General features: G+C 40.6%; 2 protein-coding genes across 2 annotated transcripts in view; both read left to right on the top strand.

Moving 5' to 3' along the window:
- Window positions 1–21,469, top strand: part of slc6a7 (solute carrier family 6 member 7) — a 666,512-nt gene that overhangs the window by 554,180 nt on the left and 90,863 nt on the right. The gene's annotated exons all lie outside the window — the stretch shown is intronic.
- nup98 (nucleoporin 98 and 96 precursor) overlaps window positions 667–21,469 on the top strand; it is a 160,998-nt gene continuing 140,195 nt past the window's right edge. The window contains 1 exon segment of the mRNA XM_051926475.1: window positions 667–685. The gene's annotated coding sequence lies outside the window, so the exon portion shown is untranslated.

Below are 21,469 nucleotides of genomic sequence, written 5' to 3'. Positions count from 1 at the left end.
AATCTGATAGTGTCTTTGTAGAGCGACAATGACAAAACCCAATACATTTCTTGCTAGTGACGTAGACAGCAGTTCCCTGAACTATACAGAGTGAGTTTATGTGCTATGGGCGTTGGATTTAAATGACACAAGTAAAGCAGCTGGGATGTTACGGAAAGCGAGTGCTGCGCAGAACTGCGAAATTCTTTAGCATGATTTGACGGCACAAATCCAAACTACAGTCGGCTGCAAAGACTGCCCAGATTAGAGCAGTATTAGCCGGCCACAGCTGGCACCGACTTTTGCGTAGCCCATTTCCTGATTGAAGATCTTTTCAGCAAATCCCATTACAGTTTTACGCCGTGGGGGCGGGTTGATAAGGCCATGCTGTGACGTTTTGCGTTCTGGATGTTGCTTCAGTTGAAGCAAGTTACGCACTTTCTCTCGCTGTTAAGTCATAAAAATTGGAATATTTTATACAGCTAGAAGACTTTACTTAATATAGTATCTGCTGAGCGCAGTATACTTGGCGTTTTTAGCCGACCGGACAATACGTTGTGGTGGATTTTCTCCAGCATAGCGGTAAGTTGTCAAGCTATAAGAAACCAAAACAGAGAACATTGAGTGCTCGAGACTGGCGAAAAATACCAACACGACGTGGGATATCGAACTCTGGCCGTCGGGGGATTAAATTCTTTCCTCGGATGTGAGCTTTTGGTTTTTTTTTTTCGGCGTTGTGGTACAAAGTGGTTAGCTTTTCTTACTTTATTTAGAAAGCTCCACGTTACGACGTTCAATTTTGGGCTTGAATATGGACGGTTGTATTTCGCTGGGGTTTAGATTTTTTTTTTCGGTTTTAAGTAAAGTAAGGGCAGTTCAGGCAGTAATCGCATTTTCTATTTAAGATTCGATGGCTTAATGTTTACAAGTTTTGTTGTAATTACTTTCCGTATTGTCAGGCTTGTTTTCTTAGCTCGACATATTGGCAGGTCTGAAAGATCGATTAAAACCGGTTTCGTCCAGTTTTCCCCTTAAGAACGTGAACATTTATTCATTAAGGTTATCGCGCTTTAAAACTTTTGGTAGTACTTTTGATTATTTTTCCAGTCGATTTAGGTCGGAGGTGTGTATGTGTGCGAGTTGTAAGCGCGCGATCACGTTGTAGGCCGCACACAGCGAACCTTTCTGGCGCCTCTTTCAAAGGAAGCACATTTCAAGCCGCATGCCCGTGAGATTGGCTGCTGACACGATCAGCCTGGAGGGTGAGGCGGCGGTACATAACAATCGTTGATTTTGCGAAGCGATCACATTATAGTAGTTCAGTGATTTAAAGATTCGAGCTGTAGATCTCGGACTTGTTTTGGCTGATTTTTAAAATTTTTTTTAATTTTTATTTATTTTTTTTAACAATTCGATTGTTTTTGTAGTTGTCTTCTATTACTTAATTTTTCGACAGTTGCTTTGGGGGGGCACCGATTGCCTTTGAAATGCTGTTGTTTCTTGTATAATTTTCACCCAATTACTGTATTTCTATATCATTTCATACATCTTAATGAAACTGAAAAATGGTTAACCTGTAATTTTTACTTAGTTTTGGGAAGGATAATACCGAAGAAGTCAAAGGTATTTTCGGTTCGCGAGCGTATTTGTGCACCTTCCGTGCAAGGTGGATTCACAGCTCTTTAGTGGTCCTGGGTCTTACGCCCATTCAGTACTCGTTAAGTTTTGAGACTCCTGTAGGAGTACTTGGAACAAAAGATTGGTAACTTTTCCGATTTATGTTTATTTAAAAACTTCATCATTTAAGATTGAAAATGTGCATTCAAGACAAGGGTAATACTGTTAAACGTTCCAATTCTAACTCGCATGTCTTGAGTAGTGACATCTTTTAAAGGAAACTGACTGGGCATTGACTGTATTTTTTTGAGTCAGGAGGCTAGAATATCTCTTTGATATTATGATAGGCTTGTAGGAGTGTCTTGTTTTCTGTGATGCTTGAGCAAGTTTGGGATAATCACTTAAAAACTGGCACACTATTCACAGACCGCTGGATTTGCTGCAAATTTTAATATCTTTTTTAAATCAAAGTCAGGGTTACATTGTTATATCTGCAATTACATTGCAGTGTGAGTGGGTTAATTTGTTATATCTGCTATTACAATGATAGTCAAACTGAAATAAGTTGCCTATTTTAGGTAAATGTAAATGGCAGCTTCAGTGGAACGTTTTTATGTTTTGCCCACTTATTCTTCAAGGATATTTGAGAAAGTTTTAATTTTCGTTGTAATATCTAGAGCAGAGTGCTCTGTACGTAATTTTCAAAATCTCCCAATGATAAGCATTAACAAATATGTGAACTGTGTCACATCATCCACTGTTGGGGAAACTTTTCTTTTTAAAGAAGTTTACTCATTATTTAGTAACTGTTTGTTTTTTAGTTGCATTACATCTTTTGTATTAAGTATTTCAAACAGTTATTATGCTTGTGGTCATTTTTTCTTGATTTGCATGAAAAGCAGCAGAAGTCCCTTAGTGGCGTTTTGTATTTAAATCATAGGCCCATATAAGAACCTTCATGAAACTTGTCAAAACATAGCCGAATTTGATAATTTTCTTTTTTTTTATAAATACATTTAGTGCTTCATGTGCTGTGTGGTAAATAACATCCATACCTTTTTTTTTTTCCCCCACCCTAAGCCCCTGAAAATTTTTCTAAATAATTTTAGCAAATAACTGGATTAAAAAAATAAGATGACACTTGTACTGCATTACATGCACCACTCTCTTGCAGCTAGCATACTACCCATCACATTAGCCTTTTGCTTTAAACCCAGTGCTGCTGCAATGATCATTTGCCCTTTTGATGTTAATTTGGTCTGATTAAATTTACCCTTCAGCGCATGCAGGATTAAATGTATAGTTCAAGTTTTTTCACTTGGCAGCATACTACGCACATTTTTTAACTTCTTTCTCAGCTGTCACAAGATGGCCGGAGCGTGCTTGGGCATGATGGTACACCAAAAGCAGCAGGCAACATCTGTGTGAAATACTGTAGTAAATATTATTCTTACAGTGGTTGCAATAAGATTTTATATTTACATAAAAAATGCAGCTCTGTTGTTTTTATAAGTAATGCATGTGTATAATACACTGTGTTAGGTTAATCATTACTTTAAAATATCTGACTACATAATGCACATTACTTTTAACATGTTAACTCCAACAGTGGTCACTTCAATTATGTATTTGTTCACTATTTCAAAATTTACCTTAAAAGCAGTCACTTCAGATTGTATATTTTTATTTTTCCTTGCCCGATGACCTCTTCTGAAGGCAAAGCAGTTCCCCAATACAAATTAGTCAAATACAGGAGAAGGTTGCTTTTATACCAGCTTGCATCTGATGCTGCTTCAGGTATGTTAAACATAAAGGTAAAGGGGGTTTAAAAGGTCATTAATCTTGAAATGAATGCATTATGTATGTGTCACTCTGTAAGCATAGAGTGAACAAATACATTCTCAGTTTTTACATTACATTTAAAACTACCTCATGGCTGCATTACCTGCACATTGTAACGATTCAGTATTTGTTCACCTTTGTCAGTAAAGCTTCAGACCTGTTCTCCATTATGGTTCGAAGCAGCCAACTGTTTTACGTTGAGAGTTAAGAGATTTTTAACTGTCCATTGGGTACTTCTTCTTTTAAAAATATAATGCATAAGAAAAGTAAACTACAGTTAGTCAAAGACTGTACAAAACCAGGAACTATAACAATAGCATGGTTTAAAAAAAATCTTCATTAATTATCATCACTTGAATTGGAATTTGCTGTCTTTGAAAGCTGTTGTGACACACAAGCTTATTTGAGCCTTATTTTTAATAACCTGAAATTTTTTAAAGTACTTTTAACAAGCTTGTATGTAATGTAATCCACGAACACATTTGACTGAAGAAGAAGAGGGGGAGATGTGTCCAGAGGCAGGAGGAGAGGAGGAAAGTAAAGAGAGTGGAACTGAGGGTAGGAACTTTGAATGTTGGCAGTTTGACTGGTAAGGGGAGAGAGTTAGCAGATATGATGGAGAGAAGGAAGGTTGATATATTGTGCGTGCAAGAGACTAAATGGAAGGGGAGTAAGGCCAGGTGGATTCAAATTGTTCTATCATGGTGTGGATGGGAGGAGAAATGGGGTAGGAGTTATTCTGAAGGAACAGTATGTCAAGAGTGTTTTGGAGGTGAAAACAGTGTCAGGCAGAGTAATGATTATGAAGCTGGAAATTGGAGGTGTGATGATAAATGTTGTTCATGTGTATGCATTGCAAGCAGGGTATGCAGTGGGTGAGAGAGAAGATTTTTGGAGTGAGTTGGATGAAGTGATGAACAGTGTACCCAAGGGATAGAAAGTGGTGATTGGAGCGGATTTCAGTGGGCATGCTGGTGAGTGGAACAGTGGAGATGAGGAGGTGATGGTTAGGTATGGTGTCAAGGAGAGGAATGAAGAAGCCAGAGGATAGTGGATTTTGCCAGAAGGATGGACATGGCTATGGTGAATATGTATTTTAAGAAGAGGGAGGAACATAGAGTTACGTACAAGAGTGGAGGAAGATGCACACAGGTAGATTACATCCTATGCAGAAGAGTTGATCTGAAGGAGATTGAAGACTGCAAAGTGGTGGCAGGGGAAAGTGTAGTTAAGCAGCATAGGATGGTGGTGTGTAGGATGACGTTGGAGATCAAGAAGAGGAAGAGAGTGAGGGCAGAGCCAAGGATCAAATTGGTGGAAGTTGAAAAAGGAAGACTGCAAGGTTGAGTTTAGGGAGAAGGTGAGACAGGCACTGGGTGGCAGTGAAGAGTTACCAGACAGCTGGGAAACTACAGCAGATGTAGTAAGGGTGATGGCAAGAAGGGTGCTTGACGTGACATCTAGAAGGAGGAAAAGGAAACTGGGTGGTGGAATGAGGAAATACAGGAGAGTATACAGAGGAAGTGGGATAGTCGGAGAGATGCAGAAAGTAGACAAGAGTACAAGGAGATAAGGCACAAGGTGAAGAGAGAGGTGGCAAAGGCTAAAGAAAAGGCGTATGATGAGTTGTATGAAAGGTTGGACGCTAAGGAGGGAGAAAAGGACCTGTACTGATTGGCTAGACAGAGGAACCGAGCTGGGAAAGATGTGCAACAGGTTAGAGTGATAAAGGATAAAGATGGAAAGACACTCACAAGTGAGGAAAGTGTGTTGAACAGATGGAAAGAGTACTTTAAGAGGCTGATGAATGAAGAGAACGAGAACGAGAGAGAGAAGAGGTTGGATGATGTGGAGATAGTGAATCAGGAAGTGCAATGGATTAGCAAGGAGGAAGTAAGGACAGCTATGAAGAGGATAAAAAATGGAAAGGCCGTTGGTCCAGAAGACATACCTAAGGAAGCATGGAGGTGTTTAGGAGAGATGGCAGTGGAGTTTTTAACCAGATTGTTTAATGGGGTGTTTAGGAGAGATGGCAGTGGAGTTTTTAACCAGATTGTTTAATGGATCTTGGAAAGTGAAAGGATGCCTGAAGAGTGGAAAAGAAGTGTACTGGTGCCAATATTTAAGAATAAGGGGGATGTGCAGGACTGCAGTAACTGCAGGGGAAAAAAATTGATGAGCCTCAGCATGAAGTTATGGGAAAGAGTAGTGGAAGCTAGGTTAAGAAGTGAGGTGATGATTAGTGAGCATCTGTATGGTTTCATGCCAAGAAAGAGCACCACAGATGCAATGTTTACTCTGAGGATGTTGATGGAGAAGTTTAGAGAAGGCCAAAAGGAGTTGCATTGTGTCTTAATGGACCTGGAGAAAGCATATTACAGGGTGCCTCGAGAGGAGTTGTGGTATTGTATGAGGAAGTCGGGAGTGGCAGAGAAGTACGTAAGAGCTGTACAGGATATGTACGAGGGAAGTGTGACAGTGGTGAGGTCTGCGGTAGGAGTGACGGATGCATTCAAGTTGGAGGTGGTATTACATCAGAGTTTGGCTCTGAGCCCTTTCTTATTTGCAATGGTGATGGACAGGTTGACAGACAAGATTAGACAGGAGTACCTGTGGACTATGATGTTTGCTGATGACATTGTGATCTGTAGCGATAGTAAGGAGCAGGTTGAGGATACCCTGGAGAGGTGGAGATATGCTGTAGAGAGGAGAGGAATGAAGGTAAGTAGGAACAAGACAGAATACATGTGTGTAAATGAGAGGGAGGTCAGTGGAATGGTGAGGATGCAGGGAGTAGAGTTGGCGAAGGTGGATGAGTTTAAATACTTGGGATCAACAGTACAGAGTAATGGGGATTGTGGAAGAGAGGTGAAAAAGAGAGTGCAGGCAGGGTGGAATGGGTGGAGAAGAGTGTCAGGAGTAATTTGTGACAGATGGGTATTGGCAAGAGTGAAAGGGAAGGTCTACAGGACGGTAGTGAGACCAGCTATGTTCTGTGGGTTGGAGACAGTGGCACTAACCAGAAAGGAGGAGACGGAGCTGGAGGTAGCAGAGTTAAAGATGCTAAGATTTGCACTGGGTGTGACGAGGATGGATAGGATTAGAAATGAGTACATTAGAGAGTCAGCTCAGGTTGGATGGTTGGGAGACAGTCAGGTGAGGCGAGATTGCTTTGTTTTGGACATGTGCAGAGGAGAGATGCTGGGTATATTGGGAGAAGGATGCTAAGGATAGAACTGCCAGGGAAGAGGAAAAGAGGAAGGCCTAAGAGAAGGTTTATGGATGTGGTGAGAGAGGACATGCAGGTGTAACAGAGCAAGATGCAGAGGACAGAAAGATATGGAAGAAGGTGATCCGCCTTGGCAACCCCTAAAGGGAGCAGCCAAAAGAAGTTAAAATATTTAACAACAAAAATTCATAACTTTTGAAGTAACTAAAGTTTTAAATGCTCTAACTGTAAACCACTGCAGTGCCTTTTTTGTATTGCAAGATGCACTTTTGTTCATTTGTGCTGTAAAAATACCAGTACTTTTTTCAGTGGTCCGATAACTATAGTAACCAGTAATCCGTAATAAAAGTGATATACAGTGATCCCTCGCTATATCGCGCTTCGCCTTTCGCGGCTTCACTCCATCGCGGATTTTATATGTAAGCATATTTAAATATATATCGCAGATTTTTTGCTGGTTCGCGGATTTCTGAGGACAATGGGTCTTTTAATTTCTGGTACATGCTTCCTCAGTTGGTTTGCCCAGTTGATTTCATACAAGGGACGCTATTGGCAGATGGCTGAGAAGCTACCCAACTTACTTTCTCTCTCTCTCTCTCTCGCGCTGACTTTCTCTGATCCTGACGCAGGGGGGCTGTTCGCACACCTAGACGATACGGACGCTTATCTAAAAATGCTGAAAGATTATCTTCACATTGCTACCTTCTGTGTGCAGCTGCTTCGTGAAGCGACATGCTGCACGGTGCTTCGCATACTTAAAAGCTCAAAGGGCACGTATTGATTTTTGACTTTGTTTCTCTCTCTCTCTCTGTCTGTCTGTCTCTCCCTGCTCCTGACGGAGGGGGTGTGAGCTGCCGCCTTCAACAGCTTTGTACCGGCGGTGCTTCGCATACTTAAAAGCCAAACAGCCCTATTGATTTGTTTGCTTTCCTCTCTGTTTCCTTTGAAGAGGAAGATATGTTTGCATTCTTTTAATTGTGAGACGGAACTGTCATCTCTGTCTTGTCATGGAGCACAGTTTAAACTGTTGAAAAAGAGACAAATGTTTGTTTGCAGTGTTTGAATAACGTTCCTGTCTCTCTACAACCTCCTGTGTTTCTGCGCAAATCTGTGACCCAAGCATGACAATATAAAAATAACCATATAAACATATGGTTTCTACTTCGCGGATTTTCTTATTTTGCGGGTGGCTCTGGAACGCAACCCCCGCGATGGAGGAGGGATTACTGTATTCATGCACCATAAGCTCTTATCTGCCCATTTCCTTAGATTTCCACTCTACAGTGGAACATTACAACCAGGAATGAAAACTTCAGGCTTTGCTTTTTTATTTTTTATTTATTTATTTATTTTTGTAATATATTAATTTATGGGGTAAACTGCAGTACTGTTTAATTTTGAGAATATATATTTTTATGTTTTGAGTGTTTTTGTTTTTGGTTATTACCATAGCTGTGGATATTCCTCATATGATGTGTTGATGTTTACATTAACATTATAAATATTTTTGTCTTGATGATCGTTGAGTCTGTCAAGGTTGTTGTAAATTAGAAGTCAAACCGCCATAATGGGATAATTACGCTTCAGTGAAATTAAAATTTGTTTGATTAAAAGTAGTTTCGCTGGGTAGTTGCAACGACTGTGTTTCAATTGAAACATCACTGCCATCCTCTGATTCTGCCCTGTGAAGTGCCTATCTATACAGTAGAGAGCAGGTAGGGCTGGGCAATTTGGCCTAAAATCAAAATCTCGATTAATTGAACATTTTAACTCGATTACGATTAATGAACGATTATTTTATTTATTTATTTATTTTTTTGCCCTCATAGTTCACTAAGTTTTGTACAGTAAATATGCTCACATATTACAAGTGAGAGATTTTTGAATGAAGGGTGCATTACTTGATTTTAAAATAATTGAAGGAAACACACTATCTACTATCTGTGATTATTTATTGAACATCAATGTTGAACAACTGAAATTAAAGCACACATTGCCTAAAACGAACAGTCACTTTGTTCTTATAAAAAAAGTAAAAATAAATAACTTGCACTTTTGGAAACAAAATAAATTATTTTCAATGTTTTTCTTATTAAAAGTAGAAAATAAGCAGTATCTCTTCTAAATAAAATAACTCATATATATCCTGTAAATAATATTTTAAACAGTGCATTTCTTGCATCTTCTGTAAACAAATATTTTAATGTTGTAATGAAAATAGAATTCTCTCAACACTGTTGCATGAGGTGATCTTAGCGATCTTGTCATGTCACTATATGAAGATGAATTTACTCTAAGTTCTTACTAAGAAACACGAGCATGTTAACCTTTTCAGGTTTCAGGCAGGACCTGAGGCATGTAACAATGTTTCCGCCCGAACTGAAAACCCGCTCTGATGGAGAGCTAGTAGCTGGTATGCAGAGATACTTTTTTGCCACCTTACTTAGAGTGGGAAAGTGTACATGATGCTTCCTCCACCAGTCCAGTGGATTTGCCTCACTATCCGGCATGGGGGACACCAAATAGCTGCTCATCTCTGCTTCTAGCGATTGCTGAAGTGATAGAGTGGGTGTAGCTGAACTTGCTGAAGGTGTTGCCTCACTCCCTTTAAAAAAGCTTCCTAATGACCTCTTTTGCTTTTATGCTATTATATTTAATTAAGCTGACGTGTACTTACCAATTGCAAGGTGTAGGCGGTGTCCAAAACACTGCTGCCGTAACCATCCATTAAGCGCAGCAGCTCTGACAACATTAGCACCGTTGTCTGTCGTAATGGCTGAAAGTTTTTCTTCCGCGACGTCCCATTCAGAAAGCATATCTTTCAGACCTTGCGCAATCTAATCTGCCGTGTGATCGGCTGGAAAATATGCCGTCTCAAGGCATCTCTGGCGCAGCTTCCAATCATCGTCAATGTAGTGCAAAGTAAGGCTCAAGAATGGGTCCATCGTCCTACTTGACCAGAGATCAGATGTGGCTGCAAAGTGTTGAACATTTTTCAGTTCAGCAGCTACATTTTTACAACATGTCTTGTACATGTCTGGCAGCGCAGTTTTAGAAAAATGTGATCACGATGGCACAGTGTATCTTCTGTCGAGAGTTTTAACGAGGTGTTTAAACCCACTTCGCTCCACTGTAGCCAAGGGAGTCCTATCCTTTGCGATGTAATAACAAATAGCGTCAGTTATTTCTTTCCATCTTCTTGAACTCTTCTCATACTGTGTGGCATTTGTGAACGCTTGTGTTATCGACATCTGCTTTGCGGAGGCACTTGTTGCTGGGCGCTTGTCAGTCTCTTTTTGTTTTTTTTGAGCCATGCACTGTTCATATTCAGTAACGTGATTGTGCTTCAAGTGTTGAAACAAACTGGTGGTGTTACCTTTGGGCGTCGAAACTGTTTTTGTACAGTGTCTACATCTGACTTCATTTTGTTCGATGTCATCCTTACTGAAGCCAAAATGTGTCCAAATGACGGAGACTGCGTTTTTCTTTGGTACAAGCTGCTCTTGTTGCTCAGTTGTGTCAGTGTTTAAGCTCTCCATGCTCGACATGTCGGCGGAATAACGTAACATAACGGAGCGGGGTCACGTGACTCCACACGCGGTAGTGTTTTTAAAGGGAAAGTAATCAAAATAATTGACCTGGAAAAATTTGATCGATTATAGGTTCTGAATTTCGATTACTTTTCGATTAATCGCCCAGCCCTAAGAGCAGGGTTCAAGAAGCTGTTAAAAACAGATGTTCGGCAGGACAGTGCTGATTGCCTTGGCACATCATCAGCTTGCTTCAAACATTTGCAGAAATTTCCTTAAAGCACCTTTTTTTGTATAATCCCTCGAAAGAAAGCCGTTGAGCACTCAGCATTCCATTAAATACATTATTGGAAGTAAATTTTAGTTTTCGAGCATCTTGCACACAGTAGTTTCAAAGTGCAATCAGAACTCCAAGGGGAACTGTCCTCTATTTGATATTAATATACATATTAAATACAGCTCAAATTACCAAGGTGTTTAAACTGCTGCTTGGACATATACTATGTACAGTGCATCTGGAAAGTATTCACAGCGCATCACTTTTTCCACATTTTGTTATGTTAGTCTTATTCTAAAATGGATTAAATTCATTTTTTTTTCCTCCGAATTCTACACACAACACCCCATAATGACAACGTGAAAAAAGTGTGCTTTCTCAGTTGTTTTTTTTTTTTTTTATTAATAAAATTTGCAAAAATCTCAAGCAAATGTACATAAGTATTCACAGCCTTTGTCATGAAGCTCAAAACTGAGCTCAGGTGCATCCTGTTTCCCCTGATCATCCTTGATGTTTCTGCAGCTTAATTGGAGTCCACCTGTGGTAAATTCAGTTGATTGGACATGATTTGGAAAGGCACGCACCTGTCTATATAAGGTCCCACAGTTGACAGTTCATGTCAGAGCACAAACCAAGCATGAAGTCAAAGGAATTGTCTGTAGACCTCCGAGACAGGATTGTCTCGAGGCACAAATCTGGGGAAGGTTACAGAAAAAGTTCTGCTACTTTGAAGGTCCCAATGAGCACCGTGGCCTCCATCTTCCGTAAGTGGAAGAAGTTCGAAACCACCAGGACTCTTCCTAGAGCTGGCCGGCCATCTAAACTGAGCGATCGGGGGAGAAGGGCCTTAGTCAGGGAGGTGACCAAGAACCCGATGGTCACTCTGTCAGAGCTCCAGAGGTCCTCTGTGGAGAGAGGAGAACCTTCCAGAAGGACAACCATCTCTGCAGCAATCCACCAATCAGGCCTGTATGGTAGAGTGGCCAGACGGAAGCCACTCCTTAGTAAAAGGCACCTGGCAGCCTGCCTGGAGTTTGCCAAAAGGCACCTGAAGGACTCTCGGACCATGAGAAAGAAAATTCTCCAGTCTGATGAGACAAAGGTTGAACTCTTTGGTGTCAATGCCAGGCGTCACGTTTGGAGGAAACCAGGCACTGCTCATCACCAGGCCAATACCATCCCTACAGTGAAGCATGGTGGTGGCAGCATCATGCTGTGGGGATGTTTTTCAGCGGCAGGAACTGGGAGACTAGTCAGGATAAAGGGAAAGATGACTGCAGCAATGTACAGAGACATCCTGGATGAAAACCTACTCCAGAGCGCTCTTGACCTCAGACTGGGGCATGGTTCATCTTTCAGCAGGACAACGACCCTAAGCACACAGCCAAGATATCAAAGGAGTGGCTTCAGGACAAGTCTGTGAATGTCCTTGAGTGGCCCAGCCAGAGCCCAGACTTGAATCTGATTGAACATCTCTGGAGAGATCTTAAAATGGCTGTGCACCGATGCTTCCCATCCAACCTGATGGAGCTTGAGAGGTGCTGCAAAGAGGAATGGGCGAAACTGGCCAAAAAGAGGTGTGCCAAGCTTGTGGCATCATATTCAAAAAGACTTGAGGCTTTAATTGCTGCCAAAGGTGCATCGACAAAGTATTGAGCAAAGGCTGTGAATACTTATGTACATGTGATTTCTCAGTGTTTTTTTTTTTTTTTTTTTTTTTAATAAATTTGCAAAAACCTCAAACGTTTTTCACGTTGTCATTATGGGGTGTTGTGTGTAGAATTCTGAGGGGAAAAAAATGAATTTAATCCATTTTGGAATAAGGCTAACATAACAAAATGTGGAAAAAGTGTTGCGCTGCTTTCCGGATGCACTGTAAATGAGCTCCTCTTTATGACTTGCAGAATGCAGTGCACATGGGAGGCGCATGGAGACTGAAAATGACATCTGACACAGAGGAATGCCCCCATGTGTGGCTGCCATGTTCCGATTCTCGCTGCATGCTGTACGTGGAATGTGGCAATGTAGATACAGCACCATGTGGTGAATTTTGTAGTGTCTGTTTATGTGGGTGCCAGAGGGACTTCAAGGGAGGCAACTAATGGTGCGCTGGAACAGTAAGGTGCGTGTGAATGTGGGCTTGGAGTACAAAGCAGCTGTGACTTTGGAGTTATCTGTTACTTGCTTTGGAACCATTCTGGTGCCAGTAGTTGGATGCAAGAGCTGGTATCTATACTGAAGTAAAAATTTTAGCACTAGTCCAATGCTAAACCTAGTTTAGCAGGAGTGCGCTGTCGTTTAGGAAAAACATCCTTAATCACTGCATCACACACACTCTGGGTGCCCATGCTTTCTCTCCCTTTACATTTCTTTTGGGTATCTTGCTATCCTTTTAAATGATTGCTCACTGTGGTTGCACAAGTGGGAATTCTTTTGCGACTTCGGCAGGTTTTCTCCCTTTATAGGGTCCCCTGAAGCTCCTCGCGCACGTGATGGAAAGTCCACGCATACTGTGGGTGACAGATCCCTAGGCTAATGAGCTGCAAACTCCAAGAGGTGTGTATGTATGTATGTAAAAACCTCATGCATTATAAGACAAAGGAAAATATGTTGTAGCCAAGCCATGAAGGAACATAAAATTTTTGTTTAAAAGATGGTGGAATGTGAGCAACTCCGGATGCCATGCTTAAGTGAATCAAAGTAATTAGTAATTTCTAGTTCGCTGTTGGTAGACATTGATTGTAATCCATTTTATAATAAGGCAGATTTAAATTTGGAGTTTAGTGCTAATACAACATTGAGTGTATCACCTTTGAATCATTGTAATAACATTATCAAAGACCTCTAAATGTGCATAGTTAGAGCAATCTGTCAGACATAAAAACTAATTCCTGTGTCCTGAGCTAAATTGCGTGCACACCAATCCCTTACACTCACCCTGCTAAGCGCCCCCCCAATATAGATGCTTTCTTCGGTTCATCAGTAGAGCAGGTCACTTATTCATAAATAATAAGCATCTCACTTTCTCCCCACCCCAATAGGGCAGTGATTTTATTTTAAATAGTTGAAATTTTGAAATACCGATTTAAGAATGTGAACACTTTTTTGATCTTTTATTGAATTTATTAAAAACATAACATTCCATACAATCAAGTCAAAACTTGGATGGAGTTGGATAATCCCAATTGGACAGAGCCATGCTGCCTTCTGATTTAGGTTGTTATAGGGTCGCCTTTTGAATGTGTGGGTTTTTCGAAAACCAAGTAAATGAGGTTATGATAGACTCTAATTTCTTTAAAAGAAGATTTGATATATATGGGGATGTTTTGAAATAGGAACAGAAGCTTAGGGAAGATATTCATCTTGACAATGTGAATTCTCCCTGCTAAAGTAAGATGGAGGACAGACCATCTCTGCACGTCTTGTTTAATTTTGTCCATGCAGATAGCAAGATGTTGTTGAAAAAGAGCTTTATATTTACTTTTGATGTTGACCCCTAGGTATTTAAACTGATCTGCAATGATAAAAGGGAAGGTGTCCAATCTAGTAGTGTTTTGGTAGAAAATTCTAGAAAAAGTCTAGATATCTTTGAAATTCTGCTAGTATATGCAGGCAGAGAGAGAGAGAGATCCCGCAGGATTCTGTGCCTACAGCCCTAAATGTATTTTCTGTTAGTCCTTATCTGATGATCCCCTTTTTCAGATGCATTTCGAAAATATGCAGCCAATGACTTAATGGTGATTGCAAATAGCAGTGGTGACAAGGGGCATCCTTGTCTAGTACCGTGTTCTAATGTGAAGTAGTCTGAAATAATGTTGATACAAACTGATGCTTCTGGACTGGCGAGCATGTGTTCGGACGAATCACAAATTTGTGCAAAGTGGTGAACAGGTAATCCCATTCAACCATATCAAATGCTTTTTCTGCATCCAAAGATAATATGATCTCCAAGGTGTTAGACTTTATGGGTTACTGTATTACATTAAATAGGCATCAAAGATTGGAAGCCAAATGTCTACCTTTTAATAAATCTGGTTTGGCCTTGTGATATTACTGAAGGGAGCACTTTCTCCATCCTGCTAGCTAGGGCTTTAGAGAGTATCTTAACATCATTATTCAGAAGGGAGATTGGTCTGTATGATGCACATTGTAATAAGTCTTTATTTTTGTTTAGGTAAAACGGTAATTTTAATGCTTGGCAAAAAGTTCAAAGTAGATTTTTTTTTTTTTTTTTTTGTCGTCTCTGGCTTCTATAAATGTTGCTAATAAGAGGGGAGCTAACTTAACTGAATTTTTTAAAATTTTTTTTTTATAAAATTTAGCAGGTTAGCCATCGGGACCTGGTGCTTTCCCACTCTGAAGTGAGTTTTTATAGCGTCTAGTAATTCTGACATTGTCAGAGGTTTATCCAATTCCTCTGCAGTTAGAGTATCTAGCTGTGGTATCCGTAATGTATCAAAAACACATTAAATTGTCTTGTTTTCTTTAAACATGGAGTAGAATATAAGGACTTACAATAGTCCCTAAATGTGTGCATTATATTTTCATGGCTCATGATTCTGTCTCCGTCTGTGTTGGTGATTACTGATACTGCATTGCGAACTTCCAGCTTATGGTTTTGTTGTGCCAAGATCTTGGTCGCCTTCTCTCCAGGTTCATAGTAATGATGTCGCTATTTAAAAATGAGTTGTTTTATTTCTTTTGTTAAGAAGTTGTGTTCTGATTGCAAAGCCTGTCTTTTCCTACAAAGTGCCTCATTTGGAGACCTGAGGCCTCATGTATAAACGGTGCGCACGCACAGAAATGTTGCATAAGAATGTTTCCACGCTCAAATTGCAATGTATAAAACCGGAACAGCATGCACGTGCGTTACTTTTCATGCTGATTGGCATTTGTGTAGCGGAAGAACGTGGAAGTTTGCGTACGTACAGATTCTTGCATCTGGATTTTTCTGTGCGTACGCACATTTCCACTTTTGTGCCTACGCCATGTTATAGTGCGAGTTCTACGCACGGCGTTGTACATGAGGCCCCTGGTGTGTTCTTGGTCTATTCTGGTAATTTCACTGATTTTTAACTCTGATGCCTTCTTGGTTTGATTTATTTTTGTGGGAGAGATATGAGATGATCTGGCCTCTTAAAACTGCCTTCAGAGTTTCCCAGAGTATTCCTGCAGAAACCTCAGAGTATGAATTTGTCTCTTAACTGAAATTTTTTTCTTTCCCCCATGGATATAAATTCTATACAGTTCTCGTCTGCTAATGACAGGGGGTTAAGACTGCAGATGCGAGATGAGTATGTGGGGCATAGTGATGTGAGCTCCATGATGAGGGGGGCATGGTCGGAGATAACAGTAGCATTGTATTTGCAAGGTTTAATCGTGGTCAAGAAATTGCTATCTATAATGAAATTAGGGCTGGGCGATTGAATGTTTTTGTTTTAAATCGATGAAAAATGCTTAAATCGAAAAATCAGATCTTATCTAATGCTTCCTCTGTCACAAGTCCTTCTACATATTAAATGTAGACCTGTACCTGCACCTGTAATTCTATAAACTAACACAAGTGGATGTTGGTGTTGTTTCCCAGAGACCTCTGGGTCTGCGCATGTACAGAGACCTATGTGTCTGACAAATACCGGTGAAGAGAAGTGGCTGCTGCTAATGAGCGCACATATACGTCAGAAGAAGATGCAATAATACCAAAACAGTGGCATGTTGTTTCAGTCATATGGACATGGTTTGGTTTTGAGGGGTCAGACATGGAACAGGCCGCTGTGTGGTGCAATTTTTGTGTGTGTGATATATATCACTCGCTATATTGCACTTCGACTTTCGCGGATTTTATATGTAAGCATATCTAAATATATATATATATATCGCGGACAATGGGTCTTTTAATTTCTGGTACATGCTTCCTCACTTGGTTTGCCCAGTTGATTTCATACAAGGGACGCTATTGGCGGATGGCTGAGAAGCTATGCAATCGGAGCACGTATTACGTATTAAATAAAACTCCTCAAATATATTGTGAGCAGGGGTGCTGTTCGTACCCCTAGAGGATACGGACGCTCCTCCAAAAAATGCTGAAAGACTACCTTCACATTGCTCCCTTCCTTGTTGGGCCTACTTGCGGCTGCTTTGTCGCGCAATATGCTTCACACGTGGTGCTTCACATACTTAAGCCCAAACGGCACCTATTGATATTTGATTGTTTGCTTCTCTCTGACATTTTCTGCTCCTGACGCACACTTCTTTGAAGAGGAAGATATGTTTGCATTCTTTTAATTGTGAGACGGAACGGTCATCTGTCTTGTCATGGAACACGTTTAAACTTTTGAAAAAGAGACAAATTTTTGTTTGCAGTGTTTGAATAAAGTTTGTCTCTACAACCTCCCGTGTTTCTGTGCAAATCTGTGACCCAAGCGTGACAATATAAAAATAACCAAATAAACATGGTTTTTACTTCGCGGATTTTCACCGTTCGCGGGGGGTTCTGGAACACAACCCCCGCGATCGAGGAGGGATCAGTGTATGTTAAAACAAAAACTAGAGGCACTACAAACCTGTTCCAGCATCTGAAACAAAGGCGTCCAGTGGAATGGGAGCAAAGTTTTTCCCGCCGAAATTCTGATGCTAGCCGTAATCGCATTCCCAGAGCTAATGTTGGAACATAGCCAAATTTAGCTGCCTTGTTTTCCAGTGTCACACCGTATGGCAAGACTGGGCAGAAGTTAGACCCATTACAAATGTGGTGGCATTTTATATTGGTAAAGACATGGTGCCTGTTAATACGATAGAAAAGCCTGGGTTTGTTAGAATGCTAAAAGTAATAGACCCCAATTATAGAATACCGAGCCACAAATATTTTGTGGAGGTGCATTGCCCTGTTTTTATACAGTGAAACACAGAGGGAAATCACTGTACAGTTGGGGTTTTGGGAAGGACTGTTTTATACCGTAACAATGGATCTCTGGTCCAGCAGAACCATGCAGCCTCACTTGAGTCTGACAGTTCATTGTATTGATGAGGACTGGGCACTGAAAAGCATCTACCTTCAGATGTCCTACCTCCCCGATGACCATACGGGGGAACCTCGCCTTCAGTGCTTTGGATACAGGCTGCACATTTCCATAGGTAAGTGGGTTGTATAGCCTACTGGGCCTATTGCCAACCTCAATTAACACTAGCACCGCCAGTGTTCAGAACACTGGGACTACCATTTAACTGCCAGCAGTACGTAGCGCACCTTTCGTTTTTGTTAATGGGCGATCACATTAGCATACAGTGATCCCTCCTCGATCGCGGGGGTTGCATTACAGAACCCCCTGCGAAAGGTGAAAATCCGCGAAGTAAAAACCATATGGTTATATGATTTTTATATTGTCACACTTTTCATAGATTTGCACAGAAACACAGGAGGTTGTAGAGACGGGAACTTTATTCGAACACTGCAAACAAACATTTTGTTTCTTTTTCAAAAGTTTAAACTGCTCCATGACAAGACAGAGATGACAGTTCCGTCTCACAATTAAAAGAATGCAAACATATCTTCCTCTTCAAAGGAGTGCGCGTCAGGAGCAGAGAATGTCAATCAGTCAAAAATCAGGTGCTGTTCGGGCTTTTAAGTATGCGAAGCACCACGTGACAAAGCAGCCGCAAGAAAGTGAGCAATATGAAGGTAGTCTTTCAGCGGTTTTTAGTGGCGTGTCCGTATCCTCTAGGGGTGCGAACAGCCCCACTGCTCACAATAACTTTTAAACCCTTATAAACTCTCCCACACTCTTAGAAATATTTCCCGCACAGTTATACAGCATAAACCCTTTCAATTTTTAGATATTAGGTAAGATTCATTGAAATTATGTATGTAAACACACTGTTTATATACTAGGCACAAACATACGTATTGTGTATCATTGAGGAGTTTTATTTAATACGTAACACGTGCTCTGATTAGGTAGCTTCTCGGCCATCTGCCAATAGCGTCCCTAGTATGAAATCAACTGGGTAAACCAGCTGAGGAAACGTAGCAGAAATTAAGACCTATTGTCCGCAGAAATCCGCGAACCAGATAGTGAAGCCGCGAAAGTCGAAGCGTGATATAGTGAGGGATTACTGTACCACTCACTCACCCATCAAGAAAACGAGACAGTCAGTAATACAGCAGCAGAGTTGCAGTCACCCCAGAAATGCCATAAAACGCATAATACAGTCATGTTTGTCACATATTTTAGTGCTTACTAGCAAAATACCCGCGCTTCGCAGCGGAGAAGTAGTGTGTTAAAGAGGTTATGTAAACATATATGTACATATACAGTACATATATCACATATCTACATATACACATATCTACATATACACATATTCGGTGACTAAGTGCGTTGTAACACGGGCTGTGATTGTTACATGAGAGAGAGATGACAAATCACAGCTTCCCGCTTTCTAATCGGGCCTGTGATTGGTGCTTTGACTGATGCCTAGATCCCACAGTATCTCCCCTTAGGAGAGGCGTTAGGCAAGTGTAATTGAATAGTTGCGCTGCAAGTTTAGTTTCTTTTCAATAGAGTCAGGCGTTAGGCAAGTGTCATTGAATATCGGCACTGCAAGTTTAGTTTCTTTTCAATAAAGTTAGGCAAGTGTCATTGAATAGCGGCACTGCAAGTTTAGTTTCTTTTCAATAAAGTCAGGCGCGCTTTGCAGCGGCGAAGTTCTGCTTTTAAATTTTTATTAAGAAGAAAAGAAAACCTTTTTAAACTGAGGGAAAATATACCAATAACAATTTAAGGATCTGTTTTTTTGTGAAGCTGTCTTTACACAGCTTCTCCGCTGTTTTATAAACGAACGCCATATAAGTCCGTCCTTTCTGTTTACTTTGCGGTTCTGTAGTGGTTTATTGTTCGTCTATTACGATTGTTTTTATAAACGAACGCCATATAAGTCCGTCCTTTCTGTTTACTTCACGGTTCTGTAGTGGTTTATTGTTCGTCTATTACGATTGTTTTTATAAACGAACGCCACGATTGTTTTTATAAACGAACGCCATATAAGGCCATCCTTTTTCCTTGCTTTGCCAAGGAAGCAGCCTTTTTATTTAATGCACGGGTTCTCCGTTGTTTCATTGTTCGTTTATTACGATTGTTATAGTTGTCTTTGTATACCACGTTGTCAGTTGAGCACTCCGGTTGGAATATGATCAAGCCGTGGAAGCTTACTGTTGAGAATGCAACGTATAGTTGTACAGGAGAAAAATGGCAATCTTTTGTAGGTCTATGAACTTAATTTATGCCTGTATGCGTCAGTCGCTTCATATTCTTTTCGTACCTTATCAATTGTGTAATGTGTTTTTTTGAACAGGTTTGATTCATCGAAGTGATCACTCGTGCTGTGTTCAGTCAGTCACTCGCTCGCTTCTTATTGTTTCGCTGCCTTCTCAATTGTGTAATGAATGTTTTCTTCAGCGCTCTTTGTGGCTGTTCCTTGTTTTCAGTTCACGTGATTACATAGGAGGCGTGATGACGCGATACGTGACTCCGCCTCCCACGGCCATCGAGCTGCACTCCATTACAGTATATGGACAAAAAAAGAGGTTCCAGTTATGACCATTACGTGTACAATTTCGAAATGAAACCTGCTTAACTTTTGTAAATAAGCTGTAAGGAATGAGCCTGCCAAATTTCAGCCTTCCACCTACACGGGAAGTTGGAGAAATAGTGATGAGTCAGTGAGGGCTTTGCCTTTTATTAGTATAGATTTAAGTATTGGTTTCAGTAATCCCACACTGTTAATAAAAGCCTCTTTAACATAAATTCCAAAAGAACTGATCACTTTAATCACTATTACAGTAGGGTATGGACAGTCTTATTATTTTGAAAAGATACATTTTATATATCATAATGTTTTTCTCTTATTTGTTTTATATTTCAGGGCTCCAGACAGAAAAAAAAATTTGGGAGCCATTGGCTCCTAAACCCAAAATATTTAGGAGCCAAATGCTTTTTTTGGGAGCCATAATCTCTATCGCATGCCAAATGTGAAATGAACAAATATTTACTTGTATTGTTTATTTGTTTCTTCGGTCTACCTCACACTGCCTTTCCTTTCTCCTATCTGAGCTGTTTGACCTGCTTACTAGTGTCCTCTGCAAGGTCTTATAGATAACTAGTCATTTAGCCCGTTACAATAACGGGCGCTAGAACAGTACTGCGTAAACATTAGTAGGAACAGTCTATATTAAATGGCAAGGGACTTTGACCTCATTCTTTTTGTTGATCGTATTTTTCTTTCAGCCTTTCTTTTATTGATGTTTACTCGCTGAGCTGACCGTTCTTCGTTGGCTGCCGCCGTGTATTGTGTGTCTTTTATTTTCTGTGACAGTAATACTGTCTTGTACGTCTGCTGGCTTGTACATTCGTAATATACCTTTTAATTTTCTCTGGCGGTAATACAGGCGTGCGCGTCGGTAATATGCCTTTAATCTCCTCTGACAGTAATACTGGCTTGTATGTGGCTGTAATATGAGTCACTGTATTGTGTACCTTTAATTTCCTCTTGTAGTAATACTGGTTTGTATTTCCATAAAACGCCTGTAACTTTCTCTGACAGTAATATCGCGCATGCGCACCGTGCCCCACGCATGCGCACTTCACCAGAAGACACACACAAGGACACTTGGATGCACACAGGGATTTTATTTAAGAGAATAAAAACAGAAGAATAAATGACACATAAATGTGAACAGTGCAAATCTATATTACTAAACCACAGTTAATTTATGTGCGGCGGACGCAGCAAAGCGCATGCGCAGCCAGGGTCAGTGGATAAAAACAATAAACGGAGGCTCCAACAACGCGCTTCACAAACAACGCAGCGGCTTCCGAGACCCCATGGATTAAAACAATAAACGGAGGCTCCTACAACGCCCTTCACAAACACCAGAAGCAAAGAACTCGCAGGCCGTGGCGCCCCACAGTCAAACGCAGCGGCTTCCCACCGAGGCGC

Source organism: Erpetoichthys calabaricus, chromosome 4 (genome assembly GCF_900747795.2).
Source record: "Erpetoichthys calabaricus chromosome 4, fErpCal1.3, whole genome shotgun sequence".
Lineage (NCBI taxonomy): Eukaryota > Metazoa > Chordata > Cladistia > Polypteriformes > Polypteridae > Erpetoichthys > Erpetoichthys calabaricus.
The sequence above is the reverse complement of the archived record's forward strand: the minus strand, read 5'-3'. Positions and strand labels throughout refer to the sequence as shown.